The sequence below is a fragment of the Alosa pseudoharengus genome, unplaced genomic scaffold (genome assembly GCF_046254945.1).
Source record: "Alosa pseudoharengus isolate Yale_2024_CS ecotype anadromous, Long Island Sound unplaced genomic scaffold, YU_APseudo_1.1 YU_APseudo_1.1_scf_20, whole genome shotgun sequence".
NCBI classification, from domain to species: domain Eukaryota; kingdom Metazoa; phylum Chordata; class Actinopteri; order Clupeiformes; family Clupeidae; genus Alosa; species Alosa pseudoharengus.
Window position 1 is genome coordinate 20,457,095 of NW_027468664.1, and position 20,836 is coordinate 20,477,930.

At 38.9% G+C, this 20,836-nt stretch overlaps 1 long non-coding RNA gene across 2 annotated transcripts; it reads right to left on the reverse strand.

Moving 5' to 3' along the window:
- Positions 1-12,510: 12,510 nt before the first annotated feature.
- Positions 12,511-16,931, reverse strand: LOC143136241 (uncharacterized). 2 transcript variants are annotated; one of them, XR_012989276.1, is made up of 4 exons: positions 15,712-16,931; positions 14,045-14,103; positions 13,388-13,477; positions 12,511-13,079 (listed from the first exon to the last, which is right to left on the reverse strand). It is a non-coding gene; the product is annotated as an uncharacterized LOC143136241 (long non-coding RNA). The 2 variants fall into 2 exon arrangements; XR_012989275.1 differs by lacking the exon at positions 15,712-16,931 and having other exon boundaries at positions 14,045-15,704.
- Between the last annotated feature and the right edge of the window lie 3,905 nt (positions 16,932-20,836).

Here is a 20,836-nt window from a genome sequence, read left to right on the forward strand (position 1 = left end):
GTTTTCTCTGGAATTGATGTTTGCCAATTCACCATCACCAATTGTTTGCCATTGGTGGTGATGGATTTCCAAATGGATTTCCAAATGTATGGGCAATCTAAATTTTAGTTTATGTGTGTAATCAGCTGATATTAGATATGATGCAATTGCAAAATCATGTAGGTTTATCCTTTGCAACATAAGGAAGAACAGACCTTATCTGACACAGGATTCCACACAACTTCTTGTTCAGGCCATGGTCATCTCCAAGCTGGACTATTGTAATTTGCTATTAGCTGGTTTACCTGCTTGTGTAGTAAGATTGTTACAGCTGAGTCAGAATGCTGCCGCACGCCTGGTCTTTAATCAGCCAAAGACATATGTAACTCCTCTCCTAGTTACTCTCCATTGGCTCCCTAGTAGGCAGAATTAAATTTAAATCTCTCACTTTGGCCTATAGGACACTGACCGGATCTGCTCCTTGTTATTTTAATTCAATGATCAAGACGTACATCCCCAACTGCCCACTGCGGTCTTCTGAAGAGTGTCTGTTGTGTCGACCAGACATAGGTCAAATTCAAGACTTTTCCTCAATGGTTCCATGTTGGTGGAATGAGTTGCCCAGTGCTCTCTGTTCCTGTGATAGTTTTGGGTCTTTTAACAGGGGTCTAAAGACGTATCTGTTCAACATGCACTTGAATTAACACTTATGGTTTGTATAGTATTGTTTCATTTTCATTAGGCTGTTGATTAATTTGACATTGTTGTTTATTATTGATATTCTCCATAATGTAGTCTTACCATGCTATTGTTATTTTTATTATATTATTGACTGAATGTACATTATTGTTTATTATTACTATTTTCCCTTTTTTCTCATTGTTTATGTCATTAGGCTATTGATTGAATTGACATGGTTGTTAATTATTGCTATTCTCTTTATTATAGTCTGACCAACATCTTCATTTGTTCCCTGTTCAATTTTAAGTATTATATTGTTTTGTATTTATGTTGCTTTGGACAAAAGCGTAACCATAACCATATGTAATTGGAAGCAAATAAAGGTAGCCTACACATCATAGTATTACAAGAGTGGCTTTAAACGTAAGAAAACGGTAATGATTTGTCCTTTTTTGGTCATTCAAACATGTAGATTTTTATTCACATAATTACTAGGTTGTTGCCTTTTCTATCCAGTAGGTGGCAGTCCAGGATAAGAAATAGAGCAGTAGTTGAGTAGGAAAAACGAAAACGAGAGAAAGTTATGCCCATGACATTTTAAAGAATGACAGGCTAGAAGTTTGCAATTGGTAGACAGTACATTGATGTTTGATGGCTAGCTGAGTAGTTCTGTATGGACTGACAGGCTGGAAGTTTGAAATGTAATACTGTAAAAAATGTTTTAGCCTATTTAAAATTACAAAAACGGTAGGTAAGACCATACATCGATGTTTGATGGCTAGCTGGGTAGTTCTGTACTTCAAGGATTGACAGGCTAGAAGTTTTAGATGTAATACTGCAAAAACATTTTTATTTGTTTAAAATTACAAAAACGGTAGGTAAGTAGGCCTAGGCTACATCGATGTTTGATGGCTGGGTAGCCTAGACTGTTCTGTATTTCAAGGATTGACAAGCTAGAAGTTTGAAATAATACTGCAACAAATGTTTTATTTGTTTAAAATTACATAAACGGTAGGTGAGACAGTAGGCCTACAATCGGAATGTGTTTTATGAATCGTGCGTGCAGATCTAATAACCGTGCAAACCAAGTGCCCACACTATGCTCTGCTTCGTGCTCGGCACTAGTCACGCGATCACAATAGCTCTGCACTCGATTGCTTTTCCTGAGCTACCAGCTGTTTTTGTCTCGGTAGACTGAAATTGAATTTCACGTTTTGAAACTGAATTTTGAGAACTGAATGTGAAAGTTCCAAGAGCGAAATTTTCAGTCAGGATAATTTATGTATCAGAGCAAATGAGTTCAATTTCAAAATATTATATTCAATTTCAAGTTGCCTGAGATTCAGTTACAATCTAATGAATTCAGTTTCAACATATACTATTCAAATTCGTTTTTCCAATACAATTGTTCAAATTCAGCAATTCAAATGCAAATACAACATATTCAAATTCGGTTTAAGGTGGCACAAGTTTTACTCCATATTGGTGTTTCTAGAAAGGGTAGTTAGAACTCTCAATCGCAAACAAGGATGCAAAGTTTGGTGGTTTGGACTACTGTCCTTAGGCAGTCGCACTTGTGTCGTTCCTTGGTAGTTCCTGTTGGTGTCCGGAGCGCCTAACCAAAAATCACAACCGCCTAACCAAAAATTGCGAAGTGGATGTTTATCTCGTGACTCAATGATTGATCTATCCTGTAGCTTAATTTTGATTAAGACACTGACTCCCCTACTTGGCTCATTCTTGCTATTTATGTTAATTCGAGTATTGCCTTGCTTTAAGTATTATAATCTTCACAGACTCTTACAACAGCAGTGATAAATGGTGTAGTAGCTAGAGCAGAAGACTTGTTATCCCAACGTTGTAGGTTCGATTTTCTTATGATGTGAGATTGTCCTCTTGCTTCTCGCTACCTGCAGGTGAACTGTGTGACACGTAGATTCAATTGTTTTTGACTGATGTCTTATAGCCTACCTATGTTGTCTCGATGTAGAGTAACTATATACATAAATATGTAAGGTCAAAACCTATTGTTGTGTCTCGTAGGCCTACTCTTACTCAGAGATGAAAAGAAGAGATAGGATGCGAACTTCGGCCGAGCGCGTAGTGCACTGATGCGCTACCGTTAAGCCATGAGACAATAAAATTTTTGCGATACCCAGACATTCGTCCAGGCTATATATTTTTTCCAACATAGATATTTAACACAAATAATGACACATATTGGTCGGCTTCAGTAAAATGTTTTATATACTACAGATGACGATGACAATGTCAGCATTAATCACTCGGTTTAAATTAGAAAAATGTCAACATAGGCCGTGGCAGAGAATTTCTAGGGGGTGGGGTATTACACGTTGCCACTGTTTCCACCAATGATATGTATCGCTGCATCATCAACAACGTTGTTGGAACTACAGTGTTCGAACGTCGGAGGTAGCGAATTGCGACACAGATACGATGCTTTCTGGAAACAGGTGTAACGATGTCCTTGTTTGGTCGCAAGTTGCGTCGTACTATGGTGGTTGAGCAACGTCGTTGCTAACTTTTCTAGAAACGGCCCCCAGAAGAACTGGAACTGTATCAGAAACCTTGTCTGTGTTCAGCTGCACTCTTAAGACATGAAAATGGACCTGTTACAGTACATATCTCATTCTTTATTACATGCTAATACAGTATATCTCATAACATGCGACTATGCAGCATTCTATATAAAATAACAAATGTCACAAAAATACACAGAAACTTTATGAGCTTGTGTGGAAAATGTAAGCTGCATATCAATCATCTCCCTGCACTTTTCCCAAAAGACTTTACCGTTCCCTCCTTTTGACTCTAACAATGCTATTATGAGGACATTTCTTTCCATGGAGACTCAGTTAACATGTGCATCCATCCATGTGGGGTCATGTTTCATGCGTTCTGCATAAGGCTGGGTGGCCTGTCATTTTTCTCGGGTCCATCGCAGTCCGTCTTGCTCAGGGACATGCAGTGAAGCTCCTCTACTCCATAAAACATCATTACTGTCCTCAAGTGGAGAAATATTACAGGTGCTTGGCCATCATTTCTGGAAAGGAGGCTTGGAGAGACAGAGGAGGAGATGGGTGATGGGGAACGGCAGCAAACCGAAGCATCATGGGGGTATTTTTGTGTCAAATGTGTGTCGAAAAAAAAAAAAAAAAAAACAATCCAAGGAAATGAAATCCATATTATATTTATCTTCATTCGGGATTGAGGTGATGCAAAGTTGATGTATGTAGATGGTTCAAAAAATGAGAATTTTCAAAGACAAAATTGACCATCATTTCCTCACCATTGTTCTAGCTTTCCCTTGACAAGGAATACGAGAGGAACTGGAATTGGCTAGCACCTTCCAGAAAACTAAAACAATGACAATGGAGAGGCAATTAGATCTCAAACCCTCCAAGAATAAAGTACTGTAGGCTATATAGCTCCTCAATGCCTTCTGGATGTGGCATTCTCATCTTGTAATCATGAAATAACAAGTGAAGTTAGTTTGTGGTTAACACTGAACATGGATGTACCAACCATACTGACAAACCTGAACTTTCATCACCACAATATCATGCTGTGTCTCGTCTAGCCTCTGTCTCCTACTTTACCTCATGCAGGTTACTGTAATAGTGAATCTTAGGCATGGCTTTGTATCGCAGGTCTTCCATGATAGTGTGTTTGGCTGCATGTTGTACAGATGATTGACTGCACCGGGCGCCTTCTCAAGTCACTTTCTATTTTCTCTCTATAGCCTGTTTATATCACAGGGCAGTTCAAAGCCAAATTATGATTTAGAGACAACACAATGGCTTGTCATGGGGGAAGGAGGGAAAAGGCTTTTAGTCTAATTTGTTGACGTGCGCTTATATTGTAAGGTAAGCGGTTCCTTTGTTCTACACATCTGCTGTGTTTTGCATTTTAAACTGCAGGCCATGTTGAATTCATATTGTGTTGTGCAGCCGATCAGCAAGGTGCCTGATGAAAAATCAAACAGCTATTTTCATTTTGCTGTTCAGTGTGACTGAAAAGGTAAGTCATTATGTTTTCAAACACCTTACTTTATGGTGACCTACAAAAATATATACAATAATCTGAAATAAAAAAAAAGCCAATTGAATGTGCCCATCTCTAATGCAGCATAATGATGTAGGGCTGAAGGCTTATTTATTTTGAAGGTCTTCGGATGACTATTTCACATGGCACTGTACAATACCACTGACATCGGTTGACAATAAAATGTGTCCTGCTCCAACTGCTACCCCAGGCTGCTACTTTGACCCTGAACAACAAATACTGAGTGAATCTGAATAATAATATAGTGTGCAGACATTGGGAACTGAACCTGTAATATAGTGCAATAAAATCATATAACTTTACGTTTCATATTCATTTCAGTCATCCTTACTGCTGCCTTTCTCCATTTTCCACTTTTCCACAAACTTGTGTTTTTATGGTGTTGGCTGTAGACTACCAACAACTATAAGTAACAGTCTTTCAGTTCATGTCTTGCGGTAGTCATTTACAGGAGTGCCCCTCAAGTTCACAAAACAGACTCAACGAGCCATCATAGAAAATGTGTAACCAGCCCACACGAAGCTCATGTCAATGACCCGGGCCGTCTGCTCGGCGGCACGAGGACGAACCTGGCCCGCACTATTACAAGATGACCCGGCTTATGATTAGAGGTGACAGGCAGCGAGGCGGGGAGGACTCCACTCGCCTGACGCCTCGAGCAGCCGCGACCCCAGCGATTAGTGACAGATGCTTCGCCGAGAGAGGGGATCAAAGTGCGCCTGACGAAAATGCCGTGAGCGAGCAGCTGAGAGGAAAGCTCTGTATTAGGGAGAGAAAGAGAGAGTTTGAGGAATAACTAGACAGAGAAAGAGGAAAAGAGAGACAGAGAGAGTAGCAGGTCTTAATCAGTGGTGTGCCGAAGCTGAGTGGGACTGTTGAGTGCTATGGGTAGGTGAAAGGGCTCCTTCATGGATATGTCATCCGGAGATGAGTTCTCTCTCTCATTCTGGAAAAAAGGGAATCAAACCAAACAATTCTCAGAGGAATGAGTGCTTTTGCAAAACATTTTGTTTGTGGTTGAAAGCCAAGGTTGACTGAACATGATATTCCCAATGTCAAAGTGAGATGGCTGTCTCACAATTATTAAGAGGTAGACCATGATAAAATGCAGTGGAAATTCCCAGAGACACTGTCTCTTTGCACAATACATTTGTAAACAGAGGTTTTTTATTAATCTTTAAACAAGGTAAAGTGATCAAATTATGTACGGTTAGATTTGTAATGTTTTTGTATTGATTTGTAATCAATGTGTCCTTGGTGGATGATTTAATTGATCAAAAGCCTTTGTTAATACAATCGATTTATGAATACTTTATAACCCTTTATGAATGTTTGCATAATTTGTTGTGGATATTGTCTTTACAACTCTGTTTATTCTGAAAGCTTGCGGTTCTTGTTTTGAAAGAATAGATCTGAAACACTATTTTTGACACGTATGTCATTTTGCTTTGCAGGCAATTTTGTTTTCTTCCTCGCATTTACTACCTTAAACTTTAGAAGTAAAAGAATACAGTTTATATTTTATTGGAGCTCTTAAAGGTGCGATTTGTAGGATTGTTACCGAACGTTCTGTAGGCCAAAATCAAAACACTGGTGAACGTTCTCAAGACTACCAGACGCGAGCCTCTTCTGGGTTGCCAGATGTAATGAAGACTTAGCTAACATTAGTTGACCTGCAGCTGCTTTAACTTTTCTCCAACCATGACCCAGCTACACATTACGGAAACAGTGAAAACAAAAAATACCTCTCTAACCAACGTAACATATTTAGCTGAAGTTAGCGATGCAGATGAACTTTAGCCTAGGCTACCTGTTGTGGAGAAATATGGCCAGCTCTGCGTCAGACTTGATATTCTTCGTTTGACGAAGACGTCACCATCTCAGGAAGCTCCTCCGATGTCCACTTAATTTGTTTCTTGTTTTAATTTTGGAAATTTGCCTGCCTCTCGTAGGCGTTCATGACTACAACTGACAGCTGTTGACAGTTGGCCTTTGCTAATTTGGCAACCCAAATAGGCTAGCCCATTATTAATACGCTATTCTAGAATTAATCGTTCAAAACATAAACGAAAATTCCAAGATATTCCGCCCCGTAACTAATTTTTTTTCATGGGTTTTACGGGTTAGAGTAATGTTGTCAAATAAGCCATTACTTCAATTCATCGTGTTTCCTTACTCTCTGACAACATATGGTGATCATTTTTGGAATGGTTACAGTTTATTTTCCATTATTTCCTACACACTGGACCTTTAACCTGTTGAGGAGTACGGTCACAAATATGTGATTAGAATGTTCGCGAACCGAGAGTTCCACATTATGATGTGACAATTACCCTCAGAGATTTCCCCCATAGACTGTATTGAGAACACTGAAACTATAGATCGTTTGCGTAGAATTCTAGAAGGAAACAGGAAAATAATTCACTCAACAGGTTAAATTATATATCTAGTAATCCTCAGACTGTCCAGGCTTCTCTCTCTCTCTCTCTCTCTCTCTCTCTCTCTCTCTCTCTCTCTCTCTCTGTGTGCACACTGGGAAAGGCAGCCCTTGGTGAAGAACATTAGCTATTTTTTTGCGACAGATTCCTGCTGCTTCCTTCTTATCCAACACAGTTACAGCCTGTGTGCAAGCTGGGTCAGATTGGTTGAATGCTATTTGGCTGTAAATGAATTCCAGACCTCTCAGCAAAACAGAGAACTCACCCCAGTTTTACTTCCACTGTGAAACTCACTCTAAAGTTTTAATACAGGGTTTGAAAAAAAAAGGATCTGTCTGTGTGTGTGAGAGAGAGAGAGAATGTGTCTGCTCATTGATTCAGACCCTTTTTCTATGTGTGAGAGTGTGCGTACATTGATGGGTGTGTGTGTGAGAGAGAGAGTGTTTGGAACGAGGAAGGGATTAGGAGTCCTTTGCTGGCTCATTTGTGGAGAAGGAAGGGGCCGGCACAGGTGGAAAGGCTGGGATCTGAGCGGTGCAGGGCATACATGAACACCTTATCTCACAGCAAAGCCCCCACTTCTCACCAAAATCACCACACACACACACACATACACACACACACACACATACACAAAGAGAGAGAGAGAGAGAGAGAGAGAGACTGGGTATACTACTTCTGAGTCAGGAGACAGTCAGGACAAATGCAAAAACTCAAAAATAGACACGAAAAAAAAGTGGAATAGAAGTCCAAATGTATATACTTATAATACGCCATACACTTTGGTAGCAATTGGCGTTCCGATTAAAAAATGTCTCTACACTGAATTCCCCCTACCCACTGCACAGGGTGTCAAATTCACAGGGGACTTCACAGGGAACTCAATCGCTAAAACAGTTGGAATGCCCTGCTAGTCCATAGTTGCCATAGAGATGTTTGGATTCATGAGACGTGGGATTACAACAGCTTTTTAAGAATGTACAGGATCTATTTCCCACAAAATTCAAGCATAAAAATGCCAAACAAAAGATGTTTAGGCCTATCTGCAAATACGCCCGCCTCGGACCATCTACTTAACTTCGGGTGCCATCTAACTTCCGGTGAAGTGATGTAACTATTTTCACTCTAGCTCCCTACAGACCGTGCAGTTTACTTGGAAATGAACACCGTCGCTCCCTACGGAACAGAATATCACTTAACATGGCTGAACAGCCTGTGCAGTTTACTTCGCAGTCCACTAGGCCTACGAGGCAATCGGAATGCACCCTTAGTCTAAAATTGGTTTAGTGTGACCATTAAACAGGGGTTTGGTAGAGTGAACAATGACCGAATGAGACAATAGATCATTCCCTAAGAAAAAATAAGCTACAGTCATAGCCCCTTTCATTCAACCAATTCACAGGACAGGATCAGATCCAATCCATTGCCGTCACATTGCTAGTTTATGGCTTCAAATAGTTGAGCTGCAAGAGACAGGCTTCAAGATATTCTGTATGTAGAGAGAAAAGGGCCTGTCAGAATAGAACGGATCCCTTCTCTGGCTTTTGCATATGAAAATCCAACGCTGTCAATCATGAATTAAGATTTCTCACTGACCGCCTTGCAAAGTGAATCTTCTTCCCCTGTGAATCAGAAAAAAAGACGAAAGATAGATGCCGATAGATACGGAAAGATAGATGCTAAAGTTCCCTCCAAGTTACATCACTCAGTGTTGACACACACTTTTACTGTGATTGGCCACCATTAACCAGCATGAACATTATGTTGATTCTAATTTGGCTGGGTAAGGAGTTAAAGGATTCCAATTCAAATTATCCTAAAAGTAATTTGTTTATCTTGTAGTTCACTTATGGAACTTAGTGGGATGATGAACCTGAAGCAGAAGTTTCTCTGTGGAAGCCCATGTACATTTTGAGCTAGATTTCCAGGACCGCATAATTAAAAAAAAAAAAAAAAAAACAGATGCAAATAACACATCATCTCTAACACCCTGGCAGCTACCAGCAGTCCAAGTTGAACCAAAGTTGAATTTGAAATGAAAGCTCACCCTCGAGTCATCATCTGGAATGCTCTCGCTACAGTTCATTGACCCATGTCTACAGTGCAATGCTAGACTTCAATCTCAGTGAAAAACTATGCTGATATATGGCCTAGCATTGCAGTCAGGAAATATTGTAACTCATCCGACTGAGCTAGGCATATAGATGTATAAATCTTCCCCAAGCGCCAAATCTAATGGCTTGGTCAGATTAGATGATTTTTTTTATTTATTTTTTCCACGATGGTCTTTTAGGATTGACCAAGACAGGCTATGTGATCATAGAATCATATATTCTTGCCGCGTTCTGGTGGGTAGATTGACAACATTCCAAGATCATCTAACAAGATTCACGTTGTGTGTCATCATAGTGTCAGTGTCAACACGGGGGTCGTAGGAGATTCCGCAAAAACTCTACTAGACTTTTTTGTGTGTTGTCGTGAAATGTCACAGACAATAAATTGCTGGTCGTTGGATATGTCACATTACAAGAGGCGTTCCTCCCTCGGCGTCATTCCCGCCCTTTTATATTCAGGCGCAATGCTGAAATGTATCGGCTACGACAAAAATGTGGCAGATTGCCTGGACATATTTTACCATTCACCCTTAAGGTGATATAGTTAGATTAAATAAAATATACTGGTAATGGCAGGATACTACATTATACATATTGATCCGTTTCAGTCTCTTTTTAATTTTATGTCATTTTGTCCCTGATCATCTTAAAATAGATTCAATTCCGTTTTTCTTTACAGTGGCAAAGTAAAAATAGGTTTTTGGAGAGTTTTCTTGAATTTATAAAAAGGAAAGATACTAATAATATATCGACATTCATTCTTGTACTGTAGTGTCTTCTAACTGTTGTAGGTTACCATCCAATTAAATTCAAAACAATTACTTCTATTCAAATGCATGGGTTCAAAGGGCAAAATGCGTTCTTTTCAGTTATTGCATGTTTATGTTGTAATGGCACTTACCATAATTGAGACAACAGAGTTTTATACAGATATTTAATCAAGTTCAGGAGAACCGTGCTCATATTTACCCTCTTTCATTTATATGTAAATATTTTCCCCAAAAGAAAAAAAAACAGGTATTTTGTTTTGTCCCAATGAATACCTGCTCGGACAAAGTAATCCCTGGCCTTCGAACCTTGACAAAAAAAAAATGAATCTAAATATCTGCTGTTGTGATGAGCAACTAATGGAATTCTGTTCATGGAACTTGTTTGAATACAAATAACCATCCGTATGTGCATTAAAAATAAATAACTGTATGCAGCTCAACAGGGACACACAATTTATTCTCATCACTGTAAATAATTAAGGTGCCACTACCAAACCAGATTGTCACACTTGATCGTTAAAAATTGGGATTGCATTGGTGGAAGTTTGCCTTGAGGCCGGGTGTCCTCTCCACCAGTTCACTGAGCAAGGCTCCATTAAGGCCTCGACTAGTTGCAATACATACATACCTACATGCATACATACAGTATACATACATAGTACATACTGTACATACATACATGCATACATACATACATACATACATACATACATACATACATACATACATACATAGACATACATACATTAATATACAGTAGGGCAAGGGGAGGACAATCCTGTGTCTGGGCGAAATAGGAATGTCACCCCTAATGTACACATATAAATATATAGGCTGTGGCAAATTATTTATTATTTATTAATCATGTCAGAGTTGTTCAATTGTTAATAGATTTAAGGTGGATATTTCGCCAATCCACAAAAGCTGGATGGCAAGGAACTTCCTACAAATAAATTAAATTAGAATAAAACTAAAATCATTATTTTTGGGCCTCCTAGCTCTGTCCGAATGAAAAGTGCTTTTTAGTTTAACTCAAGTATTAGTTTTTGACCTCCCAGTTTCTTGCCTTTTATATTACTCCCTTTGTTATAGCTTTGCCCACTACAGTCATTAATGTTTAAGCCCAGCATCTCCAGATGGCATATCAAAGTGTTGCAAAGTGCTTCGCCTGTTGTGGACTCGACTGGGAGAAATCCAGTAAAATGTTCTGTTATTGAAACATCAGGGGCCGTATTCAAGAACCTTAAGACTGAAAGTAGCTCCTAACTGGCGAATTTAAGAGAAAACTCCTTAAAAAAGTTTTAGTGTGATTTAGGAGTACTCTTAGCGTTGAGATAAAATACTTGCAAGCCATACTACAAAGTGTAACTGACATTTGCTGAATGCAAAACACAACAGGTACAGTAGTTATCGTCTGAACTATCATCCTTCCAATCTATTATATGGGTTCGTTGTGAATGTCCTTTCTTAAGCAATGTTGTGTCATGACTGAATTCTCTGCAAGTGCTCATTCATCACTGGGGAAAACTTAATGAGGAACTCCACTTCACCAAAATAAATTGCGTGGATGGGTCATAGAGTTTATCGGACATCCCATGAAAGAGTGAATTACACTCAGCTAAGTGGCATACAATGCTGATGATTCTGGTTAGAACGGCACACCAATGATTGCTCTCAATCAAGTCAGCTTCATATTATGACACAGTCCACAGTTTTCTGACCAGCAACTCCAGACTTAAGAGCGTGCCATATCTCCACACTGTAAACCCCAACAGGTTCAATGAACTCAAAATATTTGATGAAACTGATTACCTCAAAATATTTAGCTATGTTAAAAAATATTTTAAGTAATTTCTACTTAAAATGAGACTTTTTTTAATGCTCAAAATCTTTAAGGACAAGGATAAAATTAAAAAGAATAATGTGAGAAATAGATATTTTAAGTTATTGTTACATTAGTCAGACAAGCTCTTAAGACTCCAAATCTTTGAGAAAATGAACAACATTAAAACAAATAATTTCAACAAACAAACATTTTAAGTAATTACTACTCTAAACTAGAAGTTATTCACACTCATTTTTTTAGGAAGTTGATGAACTGAAACATAATAATTTGACAAACAAACATTTTAAGTAATCGCTACTTAAATTGTTGATAAGTTCAATGAACCTGATAATTTTGAAACCATTGTTAAAACTAACAAAATTGACACTGGAAATGGAGTTGATTTTTTTAAGTTATCACTCCTAATAATATATTCATGTTATCACCATGACTCATTCAGTTTCTCAAACCTAAACATTGTCACTTCAGTCTCTTATATTTTTAAGTCGACTTCACTCTATTGAAACACATTTTTTGACTGTTTAGGTTTACTATTTACCTCAAAATCAAAAATATTTTATTTGTATGATTCAAATAAAAAACTACTCAAAAGACAATTTCAATGCAGATTCCATTTATTTAAGAATTCCATTAGAATTCTAACAGAACAACATCCCCAGCAATGCGGTTAATACAGAACATCAAAGAAATAACAAACTTTTACCACTTCAACAAAGGTAATAATACTCAAATAACAAAATAATAGGCCAACATAAATAAAAGCGAAAAAGCTCCATTGCTTGCTTGAGTATTAACATGCTGGCAATATCAACCATGACATTTGGAAAACAGAATGCTTACTCATCCATCATCAGCAATTTATTTTTAAGGCTAAGCAGCAGTCTAGGAGGTAACCGCTTCAGGTCTTCCAAACCCATTATAATTTTTTGAATGAAATTAAATGTGTAGGACAATTGCTTTGGATAATCGAGATGAAGTGCATACATTAAGCCAAATAGCCAAATTATGTCTCTGTCAACTCTGCTATATCACACACAACAATATCTCCGTCAAGAACTATAGAATGGATAGCAGGACCAAACTTCACAAGGGAGTCTGTATCACCCGAGACAGTGAGAATAGCTACAGCTGCATCTGAGAAGTCTGGCAGGCCAATTTCTTCTGCCTGAAGAACATGACAGTAATTAGTTAATGAGTAGAGTAGTCAATGAAAAACACTACGTGTGTATTTAATATAATATGAAATACCAGTGAATGAAAAGTTAATGTAAAATTCCCAAATATGACATTCTTGGTGAATTACTGTAGTATGATTTAATTGCTATTCTGGTGGCTAGGAAGATGGTTGTGGTTGTTGTCTTTTGGCTGCAAGGTAGTATCAGAGAGGGCTGAATAGAAATAGAGATATATAGAGAAGACAAAGTAAAAAAAGAAGAGAGTGAAAAAGGACACACTATTTAATCAAAAACTTACATTCCAGGTCTTAAAAAATCCATCTTCCCACAGGAAGATGGGAAGGGCCTGCAGAGTAATTTTCCTTCTGCTGTTGACATTGACGTCTTCCTAGAAAGACAGAGGGATTTTGGCCAAAGTGGAAGACACAAATCAGCAGAATATTAATCCTATGCATATATTAAATAAGACTATAGTACAGGTGACATGTAAATACAAGATTAACTCCTTCACGCTCCTGATATGCAACCTCCTGCTCTGTCTTTCTATGAAATCGTGAGAGATGAATGTTCAGTGCATTAATAGACTGGAATGAGCAAATGCATGAGTGGTGTATGCATGGTAATGGGCTGACCCTTGAAAACTGACTGTGATTTAACTAAGTAACTGAGCCTGTGTCTCGGAAGAGGCGTCACATGACCTGCATAGCCAACACATTTTGAAAATGCCACATAAAATAAGTCTAAGGTGTCATCCCTTCTTTGATACAAAAACATCACTCAACCCTAGCCTTTGTGTATCCCTGTGGAGAGATGCAAAGGGATAACATTAGGCTAGGCTATTCTCATTCTCATAAATAAATGCTTACAAAATATCCCTATAACTTATAATAATATAGGCTACACGTTGGCTACATTGTGACACTAGTAAATGGAGGACAAATAAGTTATCACTTACCATGGTGTGATGGTGGTTCCTTGCACAGAACTGAAAACATGTCACACAGCCATCTGGTCCTGAGGGGAAAAATATTATGAACAGTATTATTTCACTTTTATGAACAAAAGTCAGTCAGACAGTCTCTTCTTCTTCTGTATAGGCAGGCCTATCAGAGTCGGATGTTGCCATTGATCATGCTTAGGCTATTGTCAGTAAGTTCGGAGCTACAACTTGGCTTCCTATCCGTGTTAACAAAACTGGAATTGACGTTAATATAAGACATATGCTATTGCAGGGTTATTCTTCAACTATGGCGCTCTTTGACCTGGTAATTTTCAGAAAATGTAACATCTTTCAGTAAAAATCTTTTTGCATGGTTTAATTATCTACTCTTTCTAGAAACTTGCCCTAATAGTGGCTGTAAAGATTTCACTTGAATAATATATATTTTTGACATTTTATTCCAAAAGTCTAACTGTCATTTCCAGTATAAGTAAGTATATATACTCTTTTGATCCCGTGAGGGAAATTTGGTCTTTGCATTTATCCCAATCCGTGAATTAGTGAAACACACTCAGTACACAGTGAACACACACTGAGGTGAAGCACACACTAATCCCAATGCAGTGAGCTGCCTGCTACAGCCACGCTCGGGGAGCAGTGAGGGGTTAGGTGCCTTGCTCAAGGGCACTTCAGCCGTTCCTACCGGTCGGGGTTCGAACCAGCAACCCTCCGGTTACAAGTCCGAAGCCCTAACCAGTAGGCCACAACTGCCCAATCACATGTTTCCAAAACACAACAAAACGTGTGTTTTCAAGCAAAAATAACATCTACTGTTCCAAATGTATTTTATTAAATATTACACATATCAGCCAAAATATTCAATTTATTAATTTTCCAGAAATGTTGTATGTTGTATTATTTTTACATGTTTAACTTAAAATATGTGTTGTGCTTGGAAATGACAAAGTGTGGTGGAGATGACATGACATACATAGACAAATTTAAGATTTAAAAGCATTAAGATTTTTAAAAAAAAATGCGTCCCTGCCAAATGTTATGTTATTATGATGTTTTTTTCTACTAGATTCTTTAGTAGGCCTACTATGAAGCAAATAAACTGTGTTTTTAGGGCAATGCCATTTCCACCACCAAAAACCAAAGTAGCCTAAATATGTTTTAGTTTTTCTTATTTCTTCCAAGGACAAGAAAAGTATCATAGTTGAAGAATTACCCTGCAGTGTTACTTTGCATTACATCTAGCAGCTAATGCAAACCATATAGCTTATGGCACCTTATGCTACTAATAAAATGTTTAAAAGTGCGCTGCCTGTTTGTGCGTGTCATGTGTTTTATTTCCAACTTATGAAACGTTGCTTTGGTGTCTAACCTGCGCGGCCAAAGTAGGCCACACCAGAAACGGTTGATAAAAGGATCTTTGGTAATGCTAAACCATACTGTTTGTCTGTCCAGTTTCCACTAAAGTAGTGCAACAACAGGCTGGCTGGCTGGCTGACAGCTCAGACAACAAACTTTAGTTAACTCGCTATAAAACATGCAGCTAGCCCGCAAAAGGTCTCTCTTACATAGCCTACACTTTAGCTGAGGTCTGCCCGCTGGAAGACGGTAGGCTACACAAATAAATAAACAAAGTAGGCTACACCTCCATTTAGGCGCGTTCTTACCTTTGTGTAGTAGCAGTCTGATGATGATTGATGGATCATCTCATTGATTGCTTGCAGCTTGCCTGCCTACATCCGGGTGCGCAGCAGTCCTTGCAAACAATTAGTCTTAGGCCTACGATGTCAAAGTGTATCAATTTACTAACTGCTAGGGATGGGCAAAGCGAGCCTTTATGAAACACTGAAACGTTCCAAGCAATTGTGCCGAATTGTTCCGAAGCTTTGAAACAATTCCGACACCTTAGAGCTGTTTAGGGTGAAACAAATCTGTCAAATACTTCGTATTGGAAATGTAGTCTTTAAAGTTCGTGGCTCGCTGTGTTACCTGTGTTCAGTCTTTGTGAAAAGCTAAGCAGCATACCCTTGGTCAATTACTGGATGGGAGACCACATGAAGTCACAATAAAGAGAATCTTATTGCTGCAACTATGTGTTCTCTAAATCACTTTCTTCTTATAAAAACTCTCGATTTTTGAGAGTTTAGTTGAAACTGTGGTTAATGGTGAAGTAAGAAAACATAAACAGATAGGCCTACGATCTGAAACAATACCTTACAAATCAAACGGGGATCGAACCACATTTGAGCAGCCTGGTCTACCGTGCAAAAAACACCCTCACTAACCACTACACCATCATGGTTATTGCTTAATAGAAAGCTACACTGTTAATTGAACGCGCTGGCACGCCTGCCGACACCGGTGAAACGTACCGAAGGTTCACTTAACTTTGGTCACATGATATGGGGATTTTGAACGATGTTTCGAAGCAGTGGTCACATGATATGGCTGTTTTGAACCACGTTTCGAAACACTTGTGCTTCGAAGCCTCGACACTGATTCGAGACGTCAGTTTCGAAAGTCACACCCCTACTAACTGCCACAATCGATCGTAGACTAGTTAATTCACCATTCATTGGGATTTCTGATTTTTTTTTATTGGTTTATGTTGGTTTGTGTAGGTTATTAGGTTATTTGCCATGTTGATATGAACCTAACCAATGAAGTTGCACGTCTTTATTACGTCAGACGTAATTTCAATCCACTCTTGAAAAAAATGAGTTTGGGGGTCAGTTCTACTCATATACTAAGAGTTAATCTTGTCAAAATAATCAATAACTGGGAAACTAGTCGAGTGAACTTAAAACTTTTGTGGTGCCTGAACAATATGGCAGCTTTGAGTACAGCTCAGCAATTTTATTGAGTTTACAACACTGTTGGGGAATACAGTGCATGCTGCAAATGTGTGCTTATGACCATTCATGTGCTTTTAGAATTTTACAATCGTTGCAACCATCCTTTGCTAGACTAACATTAAGCTTTCCAAATAATCTGCTGCAAAAGCAGAAAGTCCTATCATGCATGGCTTTCAGAGTAACAACCATAACCGTTTGGGCATACAGTACACACACACACACACAGACACACACACACACACACACACACACAAGCACACGCACACGCACACACCCACTGCTATTCCTCACAACTAGAGTAACAAACACCACAGAAATTGATCTACACTTACAGCGTCTCATTCGCTATTACACTTTCCCCAGTCCAGAGCTGAACCAATTAAAAAGGTGCAACTTCTGTTTCTGTGAGATTTCCGTTTCGCTCACCACGCTCCACCGTATCATACTTATAGCAGAAATAGTTTCTGATGACATGTCATTGCTCTGAGCTCTGATTTTTCAAGATGAATGAATTGTTGTTTTGTCATGTTCCAGTGAGCTCAGTGAAATGTTGCGGTCCTTGATCAAGGTCTTTTTTTTCCAGAACATTGAAACTTGTAATGGAAATGTATGTGCATATGATAGAATATCGTGCTCTTTCCAACTTATTTTAGTTTCACAGTGTTTGCAGGAGGACTGGCTCCATCTCTGTGAAAAAACACAGAAATACAGTATTTTTTTTTATCAGACCATGACCTTTCTTATATCACAGCCACCATACCAAGACCACGATTATGCATTTACTCACACACACCCGGTGTGACTTGCAAAAAGAATGGCATTTTGAAAGCAGCTTCTATGTTTGCACTACAAGGGATTGCAGTGCCAAATGTGTTACAGAATCCTTCAGTCTTTCCTGGTACTGAGTGAAGGAAAGACCCTATGTATATATATGCTCTTTGCCCTGAAGGTCAGATTTGAAAAAGCATGATAATAATAATAATAATAATAATAATAAGATACATAAAAGGCAGATGTTAAGGGTTGTAAAGTTAATAAAGAACACTGAAGTAAAATACTTTGACCATTTGTGAGAAGAACAAAAAAAAGTTGGGTTTGAATTTCTCTTATCTTCTAAGATTACTCAGAAGAGCTTTGTATAAAGAAGAGTAGGCTATAAAACAGACTTGACTGGAAACTAGAGGACAAATCGGGCAGATAGGCATCAATTACTGTCAGATCACATTAAAAATGTAAGCCCACAGCAGATCTCGGAGACAATTTGTTTTGGCCACGAGAACATTTCTGTGTGTGGTGTTTCAAATGGTGTGATCAATAATTATAGATCAAGATGATCAGGCCTATATCCACTGTGGCTATGAATGATGACAAGGTTAGGGTTTCCTCTAGTCCTTCATAAATTTAATATATGTCTTATACAGGAAATTCAGTCTGGACTTGTTTCACTGAAAAGTCTCTATGGTTTAGAACTGTGTTATACGATGATGGGCCGATGAGCAACAGTGCCACACCATTCACATCACCCGAGCATGCTTTGTTTGATTTTGTTTATAACAAAAAGACTCTCGCTAGAAAAGCTATCGTGTGTTGCACAATATTTTGACAGTGCAAAAACAAACAAAAAAAAAGAAAATGTACAGAAAAACAGCAATTAAGGCATTTCATTTGCTCTGATTGGTTAGGTCTATCCAATTGTGCGCAGAACCATTTTCCCCCCATGTATCGGTTGAAACATGCCCCATAATCACATCCCAATGATGCAGTATCAGACTCAATTATGTCAAGCTAGTGCACTTTCATACATAGAGCAACATAAATCTGTGATTCATGATGTTAGTAATGTATGAAACAGTAAAATGTCAAACATTTAAATAGTAAGATATTTCTATTTTTCAGATATTGGAAGACTAAAAGATCTCAGAGATAGTGCTTGTACACTGTAAAGGAGAAGGACTATGCCCATGACCTCCAAGTGTCCATTTTACAGATGAGGCTGTCATCTGCTGGAGGGGTGACAGTTAAAAAGACCTGCTGACCCTTAAGCTACTTGGACCCAGGAACGGAATGGGACACTAAATATTACTGGGAGATTTCAAGCTCGAGCGGCCCCCTCCTGACAGGCTGTTGATGGGAGTACAGTATGACCCAACTTGGCCTGATTCCTATTTTAGGTGGAAAATCCAGGGCTACTTAAGACAAGTCGCGGTCGCTCATCTAATCTGTGCCCATCCCATTCGCTACACATCTCATAACCTGTATGTCAGGTCATCATTTATTACCACGTGATTAAAAGGGCTGTGAAGAGAGGCCGCAGAGAGTGAGAATGAGGGGCTGTGATCGCAAGTCCAGGCTGCAGGAGGGCACAGCAAAGTACAAACCGTGATATCATGCCCCTTTAACTCCCCTTTAACAGTTTTTGTCAGTCGCTTTGGTGCTTTTCTCAGATCAGAATGACAATTCTCATAACTATTAGTTCAACCTCCACAACATTTTAGTCATTTGTACACATCATAGCAGCAATTTCTCCTTCCTCTGAACAAATTGCAAATGCTTTTGGACATGTATCAATTGCTTTCATACAATTTTCTGTTTTATAACATTATCCTTTGCTTATGTCATGTCAGTCAAAATGAACTATACTTATGGATGCTGAATAGTCGTTCCAAATAAAACTAATAGTCTTCATTTCATTGCTTGAGTCACATAAAAAAATTGTTGAACTAGTTATCAAATTCGTTCACAATGCTGTAGAATTGTAAAGAGCATACAGTATACAGTAGAAATGTGAAACGTACGTATTCAGTGTCTTGTACTCACTTACTCCCCTAACTACAGCAATGTGTAACTTTACTGTAGTTTTCAAATGGCTGTACAAGTAGTGTATAGTGCATTTTTGCGAATGTGTAGCGCCCTGCCCCACGAGGAACAGAGCTACACCATGATGGTAAGAAAATAGGAATAACAATTATTGTGCGGGTCTCACAGTAACAAGCTGTGCAATAGCATAACATCTTAGTTTAGCTTTGGAAAGGCACGTTCATGAAGGCGGACGGTTACTCTGGGAGCAGAGGTGGTGGGGTGAGGAAGGAGATAGTTTTGCTTGGCGTTTTGGTTCAAACATCAACAGACATGATGTCATCCAACATTACTTACCCTACCTTTGAACTAAGATAACCCCAGACTTGCCAAAAAAATAGCTAGCCTTTGAAGTGAAAATTTAATCCCCCCATGTTTCATTCACAGACTGTAATCTCCAGAGTTTTACTCAGCGTGTGTTTATGCCTCCATCTCTTTTGCGGGTCACAGTTCAGTTCTTATAGGCTGGAGAATAAAGCTAGCTGATGAGGGATCCTTATGACAACTCCATAATCGGGTGTCTTACATCAAGCCACAACCAAGTGTGTGTGCATGTGTGTGAGGTGTGTGTGTGAGCTGGGAAACTGTGTTGATTATCTCTGTGAGTGCCTCAACAGACAGCCGACCACTTCAGCGGAGGATGAGCAGTGAAGTGGCTTCACGGCGGCTGCCACAGGACTCCCTTTGCTCTCTGCCCTCTGTAATTACAGCCATTCAAGGCATCTCTCCTGCCCCCCCCCCCCCCCCCACCCACCACACACACACACACACACGTATGATGGAGGCATTTAGCTTATGTAATCTCAGTGAAGTGGCACTTTAGCATTGCTATACACGTATGGTTTTTATGAGGTGAATGCTTTCTTGTGCAGCGTACCTCTGCTGATGGATAAACATGTCAAGAGTGAGTGTGTGTGCGCATATGTGTGTGTGTGTGTGTGTGTGAAGTTTCCGTGATGGAGAGTGTTTAAAAGATGTGCAATTTTGTGCTAAACAGTGTTTGTGTCCATTGAGTATGAGTGTGGGTAACTTTTTTTTTGTGTGTGTGTGTGTGTGCACGTGCATGTTCTATGAAGTTTGG